This window comes from Cataglyphis hispanica, chromosome 2 (genome assembly GCF_021464435.1).
Source record: "Cataglyphis hispanica isolate Lineage 1 chromosome 2, ULB_Chis1_1.0, whole genome shotgun sequence".
Taxonomy (NCBI): domain Eukaryota; kingdom Metazoa; phylum Arthropoda; class Insecta; order Hymenoptera; family Formicidae; genus Cataglyphis; species Cataglyphis hispanica.
In genome coordinates, this window is record NC_065955.1 from 4,655,967 (window position 1) to 4,674,167 (window position 18,201).

The 18,201-nt window shown below is 34.1% G+C and overlaps 2 protein-coding genes across 5 annotated transcripts in view; one reads left to right on the plus strand and one right to left on the minus strand.

The window, feature by feature from the left end:
• Nucleotides 1–18,201, minus strand: part of LOC126859042 (protein rhomboid) — a 108,713-nt gene that overhangs the window by 84,519 nt on the left and 5,993 nt on the right. Inside the window, exons 1-3 of one of the 4 annotated variants that reach the window (XM_050609945.1) lie at nt 9,380–9,681; nt 8,274–8,760; nt 7,885–8,066 (exon numbers count right to left, since the gene is read on the minus strand). The exons of 1 other annotated variant lie outside the window; for it this stretch is intronic. The gene's annotated coding sequence lies outside the window, so the exon portion shown is untranslated. Of the gene's footprint in view, nt 1–7,884; nt 8,844–9,379; nt 9,682–18,201 lie in introns of those variants that run through there. 2 more of the 4 variants (XM_050609942.1, XM_050609944.1) reach the window with 2 other exon arrangements.
• The window catches only part of LOC126859029 (elongator complex protein 3), a 97,721-nt gene that overhangs the window by 22,795 nt on the left and 56,725 nt on the right, over nt 1–18,201 (plus strand). The window lies entirely within an intron of this gene.

The following is an 18,201-nucleotide window of genomic DNA, read 5'->3' on the forward strand; positions in this document are numbered from 1 at the left end:
ATTTTGTCTTTCTGAATTGTGGCAAGCGTGCGACCGTAAAAGCGCATGGCCTCGTCAAGCGGAGGCGCGTTTGAACTCGGTAAGTCAATGATTTAGTGGCGGCTTCCAATTCCACCAGTCGTCTTCCGTGACACCAACCGCGGCTCGAATTCCGTAAACATCACGTAAATCCGTATATCATAGCGACACGATGCGTCTAGATACCAGCCGTAACGCAAATACGGAAATTCCGTGCCGTAATACGTAATGCGGTAAGTACGCACATTCGCATATCTCCGCGATGACAGTGCGCGTCTAACAAAAGACACATTTATCTGACATATGCACTATGTGCACATCTACTATATAATACGATGCAAAATTTCTCGATAAACAATTTGTTCTAATGTGTTCAAAAGTTTTATGCGAAACCGATTGTTTCGATTTATCAGATTAATATCGTTCGTACTTTACAATCAAAATTTATTTCCTCCAATTCCCGAAGGTTCGAGCACGTAATCGCTTTTAAAAAATAAAAGTTGCATCCTCGGGAGGCTTCGGCGCCTCCGCGCTAGAATGACAGATCTAATAAGAAAAGTTTAAAAAAAAATCATCATCCGGCTTTTGAATTCACCACAAACGCCACCATAAAAGCCAGAGAGAGAGAAAGAGAGAGGGCCTTTGAAGACTCGAATTTCCGGAAAATTTCCGAGCTTTAGAGAGTCTGAGAGGCAGCGTGGCATCGTCAATTCTCTCGTTACGTCATTAATGTCGGTGACGCAATATGTCGTGAGTTCGTTACCGCGAGTGTGCGATCGCTCGCGACACTGTTACCCCCCCGGTTCTCTCGTACGACCTCGTTACGGCGTTGCACTCCCATTAGAGGAAAATTGATAGTGACTATCTCTCTCTCTGGTGCCCTCCCCCGGCCCCCCCCCATTCTCCCATCCATACGGACGGCGCCTCCACACGCCGCAATTCTACCGTCATCTCCCTTTCCCCCTCCCCTCCCCACCCACATCTAAACGCGCGCCGTATAAAGGCTCAAGCCGGAGAATTAACGAGACCGCGAGAGCGGGACATTAACGATCGAGACGATCATTGGGGCTGAATTATGTTCCGAATGATCGCGTTGCCATTATACATATACGAAGGGAAACTATCGAATAAGTGAGAGCAAGAGGGAGACTCTCTCTCGATATCACCTGATTTTGGTAACAACGAATGCATCGCGGTATTCCAAGGTGATGCTGAAAGAAAGTAGAGTAGACTTAAAAGAACTGGAAACACGCGTGTGAGCTGACTTGTCATCGTCCGTTAAGTGCACTAAATAGGATGCATCGCGGACTTTTATATTTTTTTTATTTTGATTTGGATTTCTATCTTCTCGCGTTCCTTTATCCACGCTCTTCCCATCTCTATGTAATAGTATTATTACAAAAAAAACGCATCTGTTAAAAATTACTCAAGGAAAGTTCAAAAGTTAACCAGCTCTCCACATCTTATGCGAACTCTACGTACATTTATACATGAAAACTTGACAAAAATTGACTATGGAAGGTACATTCTAACATCACTTTTGTTAACATATTTTGCTCCTCCTTTGCCTCACCTGAACAGACTCGAGATTCTAAAGCCCGCTACTTTAGACGATTTATAAATCTTGACAGAATTCTGTATAGAATCTTATTTATAATTCCATGTGTGCAGTGTATTTTAATACATGTGTTCTATGCGTTCTCTTTTAAAAAATATAACATAAAAATATATATCATATTAGCATAAAATTATTTAGATGGAAATATCTGTCCCAAATACATTGCTAAGATATACTTGAGGGATATTATCTCTCTTCACTCGCTACATTAATCTTTTATAAAATAAAAGATGTAATTATCATAACTGTTTATAATTATCATAAATCAAATGGCCAATTAGTCGTTCTTTTTCATCTTTATATCTCTGCCTCTCGACATCTCTTCTCCTTCTTTTATACAGATTTATGATTAAACTTTGAGAAATTAATGAGACGGCGGGACAGTAATGATCGAGACGATCATTGAAAGATAAATTATGTCATTGCTAAAGCGCTATTAAAAGACCGCATTGAATAACCAAGTTCTAATAGACGTCAGGGTAAAAGGTACTTGAAGAAAAGAGAATATATATATATATATATATATATATATATATATATATATATATATATAGAGAGAGAGAGAGAGAGAGAGAGACGATGACAGTTTATGATATTAATACCACTTGTGGGCAGATGAATCCAATAACTTGCTCTCTTGATCCATTATTACATCCATTAACTCCAAGTTCACAACAAATATTATTGATTTTGAACATAATATTATAGCATATGTGTATACTACACATGTATTATTAATAATAAACACGATGGTATTGCAATCTGGATTATATGTGTATATACGATGTGTATATACGATACATATACAAATAAAAATATTAGTTCAATAGATTACCGGGGAGAAACGCACTGTCGATGAATGTTTATTCAGGTGTGTTGATTCAAACGGTAGGTTTGTACACAAAACGATTTTACAACAAATATAATACAAATTATTGTAGCGTAAAAATTAGAAAAAAAATGAGCAAGTTATATTTGATCATTAAGATCGTTAGAGATCAATAAATATATAATATTAAAAAAAAAAAAAAAATATTTAGATGATCTAATTTATGAAAAACAAAAGAGTCAATTGTAAAATAATTTCCGTTCATAATTTACGAGTCCTGAATATCCTGATATGTTCTAACTTCTTTAAATGTTTTCTGCGACGCATTAGGTTATAAAAATTTCAACCTAAATTTCGCCGAGAGTCTAAAATTTAATTCATCGAAATGATTTTCATACGCAATATCTGAAAATAGTTCCCATTAATTAGAATATTTTTTCGGACAACTAACATTTTTTTCCGGATGACACTTTTAATTGTGAGAGATAACGAAAATATTAAAGTTAATGCTTAAAGATATTAATCTTCACGTTGAAATTTTCTTATTTCTTATACTTAATACGGTGGAGAATATTTTTTTCTTTCAATTTAGAACTTTAAAAGAGAATCCTTTTATAGGGAAGAAAAAAATGTCACTAATTACATCAAGATTCCTAAATAGAATGATCATTTCTAGTTTAGAAGTTAGATTACTAGCGAATTAATCGCGCTTATATGGAGTAACAGCAATGTGATCCAAGCCAAACCAAAACTAATTAATCCAAAACCGCCATTTGCAAAGCTCACTTGGTACGCTCGCGATATAAGTAGAGTGTAATATTGCACTGTGGAATCGCGGTCGCGCGGTAACCTAACGACTCGGCAATACCTATGTTACCTCGCGGTAAAGACCGGTACTCGTAAATACAACGGAAACTCAATATCGCGTTACTATTAGCGTCGACCGCTGAAAACGGATCCTTGAAACTACTTCTGCGATTACAGTCGTCAGGGGAGTCGATAACTCCTATCTAGCGCGTGATAACTATAAGTGGGACAATATCTATTATTCGTGAGTTAATAGTTTCGAAACTGTTCATATGTTCAAAGATTTAAATTTAGCTTGAACCCTTTACGCTCCCTTAAAAGCGTGCTAAATTATATACTGAACAACGTGCATATAAATACTTTCTCTCTCTCTCTCTCTCTCTCTCTCTCTCTCTCTCTCTCTCTCTCTCTCTCTCTCTCTCTCTCTCTCTCTCTCTCTCTCTCTCTCTCTCTCTCTCTCTCTCTCTCTCTCTCTCTCCTCTCTCTCTCTCTCTCTCTCTCTCTCTCTCTCTCTCTCTCTCTCTCTCTCTCTCTCTCTCTCTCTCTCTCCTTTTCTCTTTATCTACCCACACAATTAATATCATTGGCTCTGGGAATATGCCTGTAATTAATTTATTGATTTAATTACATTATATTGCCAATATCGGAGAGATGTCAATGATTCTGATAATTAAGTGAAGTAAAATAGATAGGTATTGCATAAAAATGAATAAATAAATTAAAAAAATATATATATATATATATAAATATTCAGGTACAAAAAAGGTTAAGATTTTTTTCAGTCATGTATACAATGGATTTCTTTGTTATCTTTATCAGCCTGACTCTACATTACGGCATAAAATTACTGCGATATCTTTTCAGCTTTTCTTACAAACTGCCTCGGGAAAAGTTCCCCATTCTCCACTTACACAGCACATAATTTTCAGCTTATTTGAGTGGTGCGGCATAAAGCTGACCGTAAAAACGAGGCGAACGAGAGACCGGAAATTAATGTCCCCCTTCCCGCCGTTTCTTACATCGCCGAGAATAAGATCGTTTCGAATTTAAAAGAAAACGACAGTCGACATGTTTTTACATTGCCATCAAGCTATACTTCACCCTGAACAGATGCTTTCACACTAATTTTCTTTACTTCAGCAAGTAATTAAAGTTAATATTTGAATAACGAAAAACTTGATCTTACACACATAAGTACACGAAAGACATATTTATATTATTTTCCGTAAAAAAAAAAAAAAAATTTATAATTCAGGCTTTTTTAATATACCATCTAAATCTAATTAATTTAATCAATCAGACGAATTAATTTAATTAATATATTTTAAATTTAACTTGTAACAGAGTTACATTTTCCAGCTATACATCTCACGCATTCAAATTAATAATATATAGCAAGAATCTAAACTAACCAGAGATTTTCTACTTTTCCGATTTCCAACCAATACGTTACCAAAATGCTAGTCATACTTTCTTATCCTTCTAATCTCATCCTCCCTCAATTTAATCCTATCTCTGCATTCTGGAATCGCGGGATTTATCGTCGCCACTGGTCACGACGAGCTTTTCGAAAGTTGCTCCACGTCGGTAGAAATTTATGTTTTGGAAACATTCGTCGCGCGGTTCGAATAATAAATAGTCCGATGATGCCGGTCGGTGACGGTGCAGAATGGCGAAGACAAAGGCGGAAGAAGAGAAACGAGGGATGCCGCACGACGATTTACTTAAAAGTTTAGACGATTAATTAATGCCGTGACAGGAGATTTCACCGTTTCCCTCACTCTCCGCTTCTTTGTTTAAAGCTCCGTCTTTGTTACTTGGCACGAACTCGAGTCGGTATACCAGCGACTCGAAGAGAGAGAGAGAGAGAGAGAGAGAGAGAGAGAGATGGACGTTTAAGGTCCCGTTTATTTACTTGCAAATTTTGTGTCGTGCAACGTCGAATACGAACGAGACACGAAAGTTGCGCGGGACAGCTCGAGACGATGCCTTTACCCGCGCGATGTCTGTTGTGCATGCGAGAAATGCCAACTTTATTTCGCAGCCAAATACGAGACTTTTCGATTAACGTAACTTTTCTGGCACGCTTACTCTGCCCCTCTCGCGTATTCGTCATGACTACATTACATTTCGATCATTACGTAATTCAAATTCTATTTGTGCTTTATTTAATATTTTCAAAAAAAGAAAATATATATTTTTATGTAAAGTAGAACAGATATATTATTGGCATATATATTATAATAGTATATTATAAATATGATGACATATGTTGTAAATCTAAATTTGATAAAATGACGTGTATTGTAAATTTAAAATTAGATGATTGATTAATATTACGTATTGATGATGTTTGTCGTAAAATTTTTCCCATACTTCATACCGATGTGAATGTAAATTATTTAAATTATCACATGTTGAAAATTTTGCTTGTGTAATTTTTTATAAAAAAATATGCATATGTTGCGATCTTTTTTTTTTTGTAAATTACACAAGTTTTCAATGTATGATAATTTAGATGATTTACATTCAGTGTGAAGTGTAAGAAAAAATTTGTGAAAATCATAAGCGTAATTCGTATATTAATTAATTGTCTAATTTTAAATTAATAATAAAATCAAAAACGTAATAATCCTTTTTTTATATCTATGTAAATTTCGAGCACACCTATTTTTAGTAAATTAAGTTTTCAATGTAGACAATAATATTTCGTTTGTACGTAGATGTAGTATTTTTTTCGTTTTTAATTGAATCGCTTAATAACTATATCGTTGTTAGGTTATTGTTAATATGCTAATAAGTTTTAAAGAATTTAATTAGAAACAAAAAAAAATCTTTATAAATAATTACAAATAATTCTAAAAAATATAGTGCAAACAGATTTAAAATATCTTGAAAATTGATAAAGTAAGTTGTATTTTTCGTCAATATATAAATATATCATAACTTTTAAACAAGGCACTCACAAACGTGGAAAAAAATTAAATATCGACAAACAATTCTGAATTATTAAAATATATCAGCAATCTTTTTATCTTGGAATCAAGTTATTTTTTCCTAAAATTGAGTTGTTTTTTTTTTCTGTATTTTTGTATTTTCGATGACATGTAATTTTTATGATTTCGATGACAAAATTATTATTACTACAAATAATTACAAACGAAATATGATCATTTCCTGTGTTGAAAACTTAATTCAAAGTAGAATGCCCCAAATTCACATAGATCACACATTTCTATTTTCTTTATTAACGCGATATTTAAAAATATCGAAAATCTCTAAAATTATGTGATTTAAAATGACGTGCAAGTAATTTTTTAAATAAAAAAAGGTGCCAATGTGTCATAGTGATAGCGCCGTAAAAACGCAGACTCGAGAAATCACAACAAGTTAGGGAGGAGAAACGGGAGAGAAAGGATAGCTCGGGACGTTTCCGCGTAATAAATTATTTTCCTCTGGAAAAATCGGTGGAGCAAAGCGCCATAAATACTGACAAACAAACTACGATAAATAGGACGGGCTTGACTATGCGGGCTTGTCCGCAAACTTCGCGAGCGATTCGGCCACGAGGCGACGCGGCTTACTAGAGGACATGACGTACCGAGATATTCATCGAAGTATAATTATTTCAGTGCGACGGAGAGCCAACGCGCAGCCAACGATAATAGAGATTGCTTTGTAAATTCCCTAATTCCAACTAACTCGACGCACTGGGAACCATAAACATAACGAGGCCCGTACACTCATGTGCAAGTTAAATCGAGCTGATCTCGTTGGTATCAAAAGTCGACTGGGTTTAAAAAATCAATTCGTACATAACTAAGTTTTTTTAAATTTGAAACTTAATTACACTGTTTTTTAAATGTGTTCCCAGTTTTCTGTTATATTTATTCCTTTAATTTTATAAAATTTACTTTAATTACTTTCCTTTTGTTTTTATAAATATAATATATAATTCAATCTCTATACATATAGTATACCCAAAAATAAATAAAACATGAAAACATATTTAGAAAATATGAATAAAAATAATAGTAGCTGTAAATTAATGTTACTACGTTATTAATGAAATTGGATCATTTTAACCACACTTGTTAGTATTTAATATATATATATATATATATATATATATATATATATATATATATATACATATACAATATACACAATAAGAAATTCCAATAATGAAAAAACAATTATTGAATTATAATAATAAAAAAAGCTTCCTCTATGAAAAAATAATGAAATTTTAAATGAGGATTTTATAAAATATACAAATATGTGCACACATATTGTATACACGTATTAAAAAAATTTTAAATTTAATGCGTCGGCATTATAAGCTAATAATCCTTATGTTAATAATTACCATGTAAATAATGTGATGTAAAAAATATGAAAAATACATCTCATTTTTAACGGATAAAATATGAAAAATACATCTCATTTTTGACGGATATTTTTTGAATAATTTTTTTATTACATATTATTACGTATTTTGCAGTAATATATTCATAAAGAAACGAAATTTTTATATTATATTGTGTATAATCGTATCCATTTACATATGGATTAAAATATGAGATAATTATCATCATAATTATAAACTCACCTGAAGTTGTCTCTCTGTTCCCTTCTCGTCTGATCCATTGCTGTTTGAAACTCGGTTATCAATGATCGATGATCCATCGCACAAATAACTGAATTAATCGACTACTGACAATGAATATCACTATCACGGTAATACTTAAAATTCGACGATGGCACACAATACTTTTCTCTGTACCTTATTTCCTTAAATATTAAACATTATAGAAAAAACACATACTCGCGACACTTATACTTTTTCCCGACATTTTTCCTGACTTTACCGGATATAATTACAATCGAACGTCGATTAGACATTCGCAGCACTTGCACTCGTATAATACACAATAATCGCCCGGTACATTTATTCAACACTCTCAACGGCAGTCGATCTACTATACTAATTATACTCACGATTTATTTTTGTATTTCAATTATATTTTATTCCACTTGTTATCATATCACGTCGTTCGTATGATTCACTATCGCGGCTATATGCGTTGGAACAGGACATTCGCGATGTACGTATATTTTCGATCAATACTTTTTCTCGGCGTTCACAAAAATTCGCGTTTTACACGTTCGCATTCGATGCCCAACGTAAATGCGCCCCGCCAATAGTTCCCATTTATGATAACGCGTGATCGTACGCGACGATTGCCGTTCGATGACTGACGGACGAATAGAAGAAATTGACGCTCAAACAATAAATAAATATCGTTCGCGAGACTTAATCTTGACGAAATCACAACAATCGCCCGATACCTTGCGTGTTCGAAACTCAACTGCGTGACGTGACGTGACGGTCGCGACGAACGGGAGCACGTGCTCCTTCCCCCACCCATCAATTCCAGGAATAATCCGACGAGCCTGCCCGTGTTTCTTTCCTTCACTGCTTCGCCTGTTTTTCCAATAAAGAATGTTTATATACTGTGTATCCTCGTCGAGATAATTTTATATGATGAAATGTTTATCTTTTTTTAACTATTGAAAGCGAGAGAGCGTGAACGTATTGTAATGAAATAAACATCAGGTGTTATGGATATAACATTTCTCTTCCTTAATATAATAGTAATTAATATAACTATTTATCGCGATCAATGAAGCGTAATAAGTCGCATTAAATACATATGTCAAAAATGAAATATTACTAGCGATTGTTTCCACAATGATCCAGAAATTATCGACGTATTTCTCGCATCGAAATTAAATACAAAAAGTATTGTGCAAAAGTAAATACATACTTCGAAAGTATAATATCAAATGTAAATTTGCGCGCGCGGTCATAAAATCGTTTAACGATTTATCCGTATGTCGTGAATTTTGTTCGTGAAATTTTAATGCAAATAAGATCGATGGAATAGCAAATATCCATGCTCATTATTAAATGCGGGAAAAAAATCGATGAAAAAATTATTCCACAATTTTCTTTTGCTGTTCTTCGTTGAAGAAAGACAAAATCCCCGCGATTCGCGAACTATTAAATATCAATTACTATCATTCGCGAGATATTTACTCACTATATAATCACGATAATCACCCGAGATTTTCCTCATCATTCTCGAAATTCGTGTCCAAGGTGTCATGGCGACCGTTCTAACGACTAGCGAAGACGGTAGCGAAGACGCGCGATTGTATTAAAGGAGAGCGCACGCGATTCATTAAAGCGTCCGTCACGAAATCTCGATCGCGATTCACGCGATTAAGTGGAGATCGCTATCATTCCCGAAAAATGTAATCTTCATGTAATAACGACGATTGTGTCCGGTATTTTACGACGAATTAACTACTTTACCGAAATTCAACTAGTCGCGACGCTTACCTTTTGACAACTAACGGAAATGCGACGTACTTCAAAGGCTTGTGCTTATTATTGGTCTCGACTAAGCGTCCAGCCAATCACGTGCGCGCAAATACATTCACCCTATATCGACCAATTGTATACATATTAAATTCTATTAATTCAAAATTCCAACAATTGCGTCCCGTAACCGAAATAAATATATGTGTGTCCGATATTCCATTTTAACAATAGAATTTTCCTCTTCCGACTCTCGTCTATCTTCGCGATGGTTAAATATTATACTATAGCGAAAAAAAGGCGCGCGAAAAATTCTAGAGAAATTCACACGTCATTTAGCAAATACGCAAATTCCCCACAAGCCAAATTTCTTATCAATATTCGGTGATACAACATAATCGAACGCGATTAAATAGATTAAATAGACAATAGACTCATATCAGTATCCTTTCCGTTGATCAAAAAAATTAATATATTCATAAACTACGAGTTTCTATGTATAGATATAGACGAACGAATTGTATCATGAGCGCTCCTTTGATAAGCTGATATAATATGGCCGGTTTTATTATAGTGGGTGTCGCATCCTCTCTTTTTCCTTTCCATTAAGAATCGTCTATGGCGAGTTCTCCTGTCGTGTTTCTTGTCGACTACATTACAACATTTCACGGTACGCATAGTTTTTGAATAAGGAAATAATGTTTATATTGCGTACTCTCTCGCGCGCATCAAACTAATTTCAGGAAAAGACGTACGGACGAATTCCAAGAACGTTTCTAAGTTCTTTCTTCAACTGCGAAAAGCATGGACGATGTTAGATAAAATATCGGACATTTTCTCTCTCCCTAATACGATAATTATTAATGATTACTATTATTGATCAACGAAGTTACGCGTAACAAAAATATTAAATACATATATCGGAAACAAAATATTTTGCTGGCGATTTTTTCGATGAGCCGGAAATCATCGTCTTTCGAAAGTGAATACATAAAAGTGAATATATAAAAGTAAAATTTCGAAAGTGTAATATGAAATCGGATGAATCATTTAATAAATTCGCGATCGTAATCGAGTGCATTTTCGTGATGCATGCATATGAATAAGTCTCTCTCGTGGAATTTTGAAGCAATCAAAAATTGTCCTCGATAAAGTGACAATTATGTACAATTATGTGACAGTTATTAATATAAATATATAAGATATAAATTATAAATTCCATGATTTATTTCTCTGTTCTAAGCAAGCGTAACGTGTAACTTGATACAATCTCAAGCACGAGATTTGTAGGGTTCAAGATTGTATTTGATCCTTAGATATATAAATAGATTTCGTAAATAATGGTTGTTCGTTTAATTAATTTTATTTTATTTGAGATTGTTGGGAATCGATATGACATGTATATGCGCGATCGATATAAAAGAATATTTGGAAAAGAATTCGAGCGTTGAAATGTATATATTGAAAGCTCTTACACTGGCTCGCGTGTTCTCCAACTTGGAGAATATTGAATTGTTCTAACGTATTTTCTTTGAAATGTGAAAATTCACTCCATAGGAAAATTCGTACATCGATGTAGATCGTCGAAAGACAAGAGTTCCCAATTCTTTGCTTTGCGAAAACTTCCTCTATTGGTACTTTTTCTCGTTTTTCAGATGGAATCGAGATATTTTATATGAAGATAGAATGATAATTCTATGCTTTTATGCTGAACAAAGTAAAAATATAGCTTATATTTATAGCATTGAAAAAAATATTCTCACGTTTTTCATAAAATTATTCATATTTTTCATTCTTTTATTTTTTATTATATAATATTTTAATTCTTCTTCTTATTCTTTGTAACATAAGTTATATTTCTCGCGGTTAGGCATAAATAGAAAATAGAAAAATAGTTAAATAAACAGTCGAGAAAGAAATAGAAAAATTATAATGTTTATAATATAAAATAAAATAAAAAGTATAATTATATTAAAGCTTTATATATCATATTTATATTAAATGAAAGATAAAGAATATAAGAAATAAAAAGTAATATTTTTCCTTCCATAATTAAGTGTTCTCGGTAAACTCATACTTTAATGTAGGCCAGCTTTCTTTGTCCGTTGAATCATTCCAATTGTTTTCCGCCGCAAATCGCCAGCGGGGTATTGAGCTCGATGTTCTCACTTGGCGTATAAAAATATGTTGTGTACGAAGGATATGAAAATCCGAATTGCCATCGAAAGTACTTTGTCAGAAGACAAAAGCTCGCCCACGAAGTTCCGAGATCGCGCGCGCTTCTCGCGGCGCGAGGAAAACTTTCTGTATCTCCAACTTCATAAACGTGAAAGTTATACGGAACCGAGACTCTTTCACGGGCAAATCGCTTTTACGCAGTTTGCGAGGAATCGCGCCAAAGATTAGAAACATACGAATCCGGCGGATTGAAATCGATATACCATATTTCCTGCGAGTGCTTTCATATCGATGAGAAAAAGAGTCGCATATCAATCTTTATATTCATAATTTTTGTAAAATTTATATATTTCCCCATATTTTTAATAACAAAAATATTCTAGTCATTTACTCGCTAAATTATAAATTTATAGCATATCGACGTTTTGTTAAAATATGATTTTTATCGATGAATCAAATACTTTTTGTTAATTTCAAAGCAAGAAGAATATTACGAAAAAATATTTCTTTTCGCGTATCGAATATCTTTTTCGAGTTATAATTATTCTACTAAATATATGACTCGAGCATAAAAGATGTTTGACGATCAATTCTCTGCCGATAGAGTCTCACCGCAACTGCTAGCTGCCACGATATCAAAGCCCTGCTTGCTGTTTTCGTCTCATCACCGGAAATCCTACTTAAGTGCAAAGTGCTAAGTTATTGGTGTGGATGCAGCTTAAGTCGATTGGCTGCGGAAGATGACATTCGGGAAACCAAAAAGGAGCAGTCCTAGAACGTTTCTCCGTAGCGCGCGCTAGAAAGGCTTTTTCCGTACTTCGAACTTCGCAAACATATCCGGCGCATCCGGCTTGTACAAAAACGGAAGCGCTAAAGTACCTGCAACTGCGCGATGTTACCAACTTCGTTGCATTCAGAAACTCCTTATCTCTCTCCTTATATCAGTTTTTGCTCTCTACTAAAAGGTGAATAATTACCGGATTCTGCGCGCGAGCGCAGTTTACCATTTCCTATCTATTGACACTAATGATAGTGCGTTTCAATCACATACTTCTAATCGTCACACCATGATATTAACTATTCAATTTTTTTCTTTACAAAGCTATCGCATACATTAAATATGACGTCACGCATCATTATTTATGTTTTTTTTATCTAATATCATCTCTCAAATGTCACTATTATATAACTAAAATATTCTACAAGTAATTTAATTAATGGTATCATTATTATTAATATAATAACGGTATTATATTTTTTACTATATGCACTTTAATCAGAATTATGAACGAACGTTATCTACGGGGAACATAAGACAAGAGGAATTCACGTAAGATAATTCCCGTAAAAACTTCGTCTGGACGGTGATAATTTTAGTTATATGATAACGGAGAATCACTCGTGAAAAAGCTCGACGGTGGGTCAACTACCGTTCGCGAAAGGAGAGGAAAGAAGAGTACCGAAATAAAGGAGGAGTGCTGAAGGAGCAATTGCGTTTCCTCGCGTTTCTTCGCACCCTCGCGCGCTGGGGGGGGGGAATGTTTATTGCTATGATACAGCCGCACGGTAGCTAAGTTAAGTTAGATCGTCTCCTTTGCCGCCACCACCACCGAAGGGGATGATATCTTCTCGAGGTGGTATTTTCTCGCTACTGTAAGAGAGGGAATCTACCACCGCGTCGCAGGAAGTACGGAGTGGCGGCGGGTATAGTTGGAAAGTTCCATCCGGAAGTAACGTTCTATTGGCCCATGTGAGTCTCGTCGAAATTCTAAATGGGGCTTTCCATTTATTCAAACAGAATTTACGATGAGCCTTTCGACTCGGCATCGGGGGTATACTAACGTCGCACAAAGCAATCTGTTACCATCCGTGTTGCGGATAAAGATATGTTTAGATATATTCATATTTATTTATAGACAGCATGTATAAATCTCTTTGTTTATGGAAAAATGTCGTTATCAAGAGATGTCAAAATGTCTCGATTAGCAAAAGATTTTATATTTCGTGAAAGAAACGCGTGATATTTGTATAAATTTATACTCGCAAAATATTTGTCTTTGTTTTACAGCTAAGATAAGATACACTGACTACGGCAAAATAACATTTGATTAAAAGTAAAGACGAGGAGAATTGCAATCGCGATAAATTGAACAACTTACGTTTTTATTATTCACGACAATCGTCTTGTTTTATAGAGAAAATCCAATATCCAATATCCAAATTATATATTATGATTTTGCAACTGGAATAAAGAGAAATTCTTCTAAAATAACACATCCCGGTCACATTTATATTGGACGAAAATTTGCGAGGTCACACACGAGGAGGCATTTCGTATCGAAAAATATGGCCTGTTGCTGGTGAGACATTTAAGGTACCCCCGAACTCTTTATACCGTACTTTGAAGTCCTTGTACCGCCGCGATCGCCCGTGTTATTTATGAGATAAGCAAATCTTTATTTATAGCATAAACTTTTTTTTCTATCGTCCGGTACATTTTTCATACTTTCGATATTTACGCGCCCGTCCTCTGGGGAAATTCTCCATAGTCGGGAAAAATCTATGTAGGCAGGCAACCGGGCTGTAGCTCGACAGGGGGAGGATGACATTTCGTACGTCCATCCACATTACGGTTGCAAGTTTAAAGTCGCGCTTTACATTTATTCCATGGGCGATTCCAGCCGGTTCTTTTGGCGTCGCCGATATCAAAAAGCGACGGTGGAGCTTGTCGTAGATAGGCGGTCGAAGCTTACCGGCAAACTTTACATTATGTCTCGCGTACAAAGTTTGCTCATGGCAAACTACATCGCGTTCTTATTTATGAATAAATCTTTATTTATGCGCTGCATCACGCGGCGGTATTATGCTGCCATAGTCCTCGCGTTTATCGTTGTCTTGTATTTACGTCACGTCGCAAATTAAAACAAATCGTTTGACGAAGCAAATAAAGTATGTCATTGCATTCGGAAGTTATTTATAATAATATCTTGTAGCAACGCGATAAAACTTAAATAGAATTCACAGCTGTAAACCACTGTGGAAAAATTAAAGCATTAAATAATTCAGTAATGAAAATGTATAACACATAAAATATCCAATTTGTAAAATTTATATATTCTTAATTAAAAATTAATTGATATAAAAATATATAATAAAAATTGTACTATTTTTTACATAAAACTATTCAAACATATCTGCGCGTGTAAAAATTTATTTTTCCAGATAAATTATGTATACCTTATAATTAAAATTACACATTAAATAATACATTTTATAATAATCCAAAATAATCAAGATATATGAATCTTCGAAAATATAGTTTACAGCCGTGAAGAAAGAAAATTAAATCGCATAAACAGTAACAAAATTTTTGTAAATAAATGACTGGCGAGATGCGAAATATTTGCATGAATTTTCGTTAAAGGAAAACATATTATTCTATTCTGGAAGGGAGCTATACAAGGACAAGCGGATTTTCAAAAATTATGCCACCCTCGTCGTCATTCAGCATGATCTCATTTTCTCGGCGAATAGAAAACGCGCGAGGGTTTCTATACGAGGGAGAGTGACTCGTTTCATCGGATTGGCCTTGCCGGAAAGTGAGACAGACCGAGTTCTCCAAAAAGCAAGCTCTGTAAAAGCGAAAGAAAAGTAGTGAGAGAGGAGTAAGAAAACGGAATAAGATAGAGGGGAAAATTATGTTTGCGGCGGTAATCTTCTTTCCTACATATGGTATGCGAAAGAGAAAAGTGGCGAAAAGAAGGCGAAAAGTAGAAGTAACGCGGATCCCTTCGTTGTGAGGAGTTGGATTCCTAACTTATACAAAAAAAGATTCCCCTAGAGCTTTCTTCGAAGTTTTCATTATTTATTCAAATCCTCGTAATATAACACCTCGAGATCAAATTATTTTTAAGCACATGCTATCTGTATCTTCTCTCTTAGATTTCGTAAACATCAGAGATTTTTTCATCTCCGCTTACATATCGCATTTTTCTATAAGAGAATATCATTTGTTATTTATTATTAAATATTTATCATTAAATATTAATACTAGTATTTTTATATATCCTTTGTTGTTATTGTTATTTTATAGCTAAAGCAAAATTTCCTAAATATAACATGCGTTCAAGAGACAAGAATCAAATGAAAAAGCTTACATTATAAATTCGCAAATTCAATATTACAGTAAAAGATCGCATAAAAATATATCCGATTTCACAAGAAATTCTATATCGAAACATAATTTCTTTTGACTTTGGAGAATTTTTCATTGCAGTTGGATTTATATAACACAATTCAATACAAGCATCCATAATGCAACAGTAAATGAACATTGAACAATAATGTAAACAATAAACAATAATGTGCGTACTCAAAGAATTAATAATAATAAAAAGCGAAATAAACAGAGAGAGAGAGATAAAGTAAGAAAATCAATACTAAAAGATGTTTAATATCAATTCAAGCAATGATTAAATTATAATTTTTTGATAACGCGGGATAAAAAAAAAAGATAATAAAGAAATCATGTGGCAGAGATGGCATTGCAAATAACTGAGAAGTTGCTTTCGCATAAAACGATAGAAAAGGTGAATGATATTAAAAGTGGTACGATGCAATAAAAGGATGCGCAAGACAATAGACCGGATGTGGAGCGTGTTTTTTTTTCTCATCAATACATCAGGTACTCGCGGCGCGGAATTGCTCGAACTTTTTTAGACTTTTCTTGCTGCGCACACAATGAGCAGAGGGTAGCAGCTCGGGGAATAGGCGGTTCGCGTGAATACTAAATTTTAAAAGTAAGCCAAGACGCGAGAAATTTATGGTGTGCGCGAGTGTAAGTTTACAATTACACGGAAGAATGAGGAGGGGACAAGAGAGAGAGAGAGAGAGATAGAGAGAGGATGGGAAGTAGAATGAGAAGATGGGTCGAGCTACAACCCGCCGCGTCTTAATCCCCTTTTTATCTCTGCACCTTTTACCCAGAATATCTATGGCCTTTGGAGAGAGAATCTCCAAGATTCTTCAGCCTCTTGAGCTAACGTGCAATGCGATCGTAGATACAAGAATCGGGAGTTAGATTAAGAAATGTGACTTTCTTCGAACGCTATTTGTTGAAATTAATTACATTTAAGTACATGGAAAAATTTCGCTTTAAAAATTGTATTAATTATTTTTATTGTAAAAGTTAAACTAGAATATAAATAATTTGATGGATTTAAATAAAGTAATTAAAGCATAAATGACAATAATTAACAATAATTAAATAATAATAAAACAAAATTTTTAAAAGTAAAATTATCTAGTTATTTCACTCAAATCATTTCTAAAAACGTCAAGCATTTTCAATTCTATATTAAAATTTATAGATAAATTAAGTTAATTACACGTAAAAGTCTTGTAATAATCCTTTTTCACTCAGACAATTTGAATGAAAGCAATTGCTTAGCGAAATGATAGATACCACGTCCACTAATAATTTTTAATGTCACTTTAACTAATGTAGATCATTTTACTTCCAATGCATTATAAATGCCAAGCCTAATTTATATATGTTGTCATTTGCGCAACATCTGCGCAGACGAGCGTGTCGAATTGAAATTTCACTCAACGCACACGCATACTTCAAATTAGTGTTCTCTACAGTATACTTTAGACAACAAAATTACTATTCAAATTACCGTTCTGCTAAATTGTACTATAAAATTACCATTTGGATTAACTCGGCTCAAACCTACAGACTTATGATTTCAATGTGATCACTTGAAACGTAAATAGCAATACATGCGTCATAAACCTAGAATAGATGAAAAATCATGCATAGAATCATTACATGTATAATAAATCTTCGAATTACTATAAAAAGCAATCTTTATAAAAATATTTAACAATATTATGTCTGAAATGTCACACATTTTCATGCTACAAATTAAAAAAATAATACTAATGCGTGAATAAATGTTTGAATAAGTCCTTCAAGTAAATGACAACCGCAAAAGTAGAGCAATAATAGAGATAAATGAACTAATTTGAGAAATAAATTCCCACTATAGGTAATTTGCAAAAATCTTTGCGACATTTGCATGCTCGTCAGCGATGAAGTTATATGCACGGCTAACGGGAAAACTTCTACCGAGATATTTAAAACGTATTTTGCCGCGAGCGAAGGCGGGAAAGCGGCTGATAAAAGCTGGAATTAACGCGAAATGGAAAACTTGAAGGCACTTTAATTATGTTTCTCGAGCTTAAGCCAACCCTTCGTGGTTACGTGTCGCAAAATCCCCCTTGTCTTAAGAAGATTCTTATGAAATCTCTGCAGTACTGACGACTAATTGTTGGGAAAGGCAAGTCAGGATCACGGCT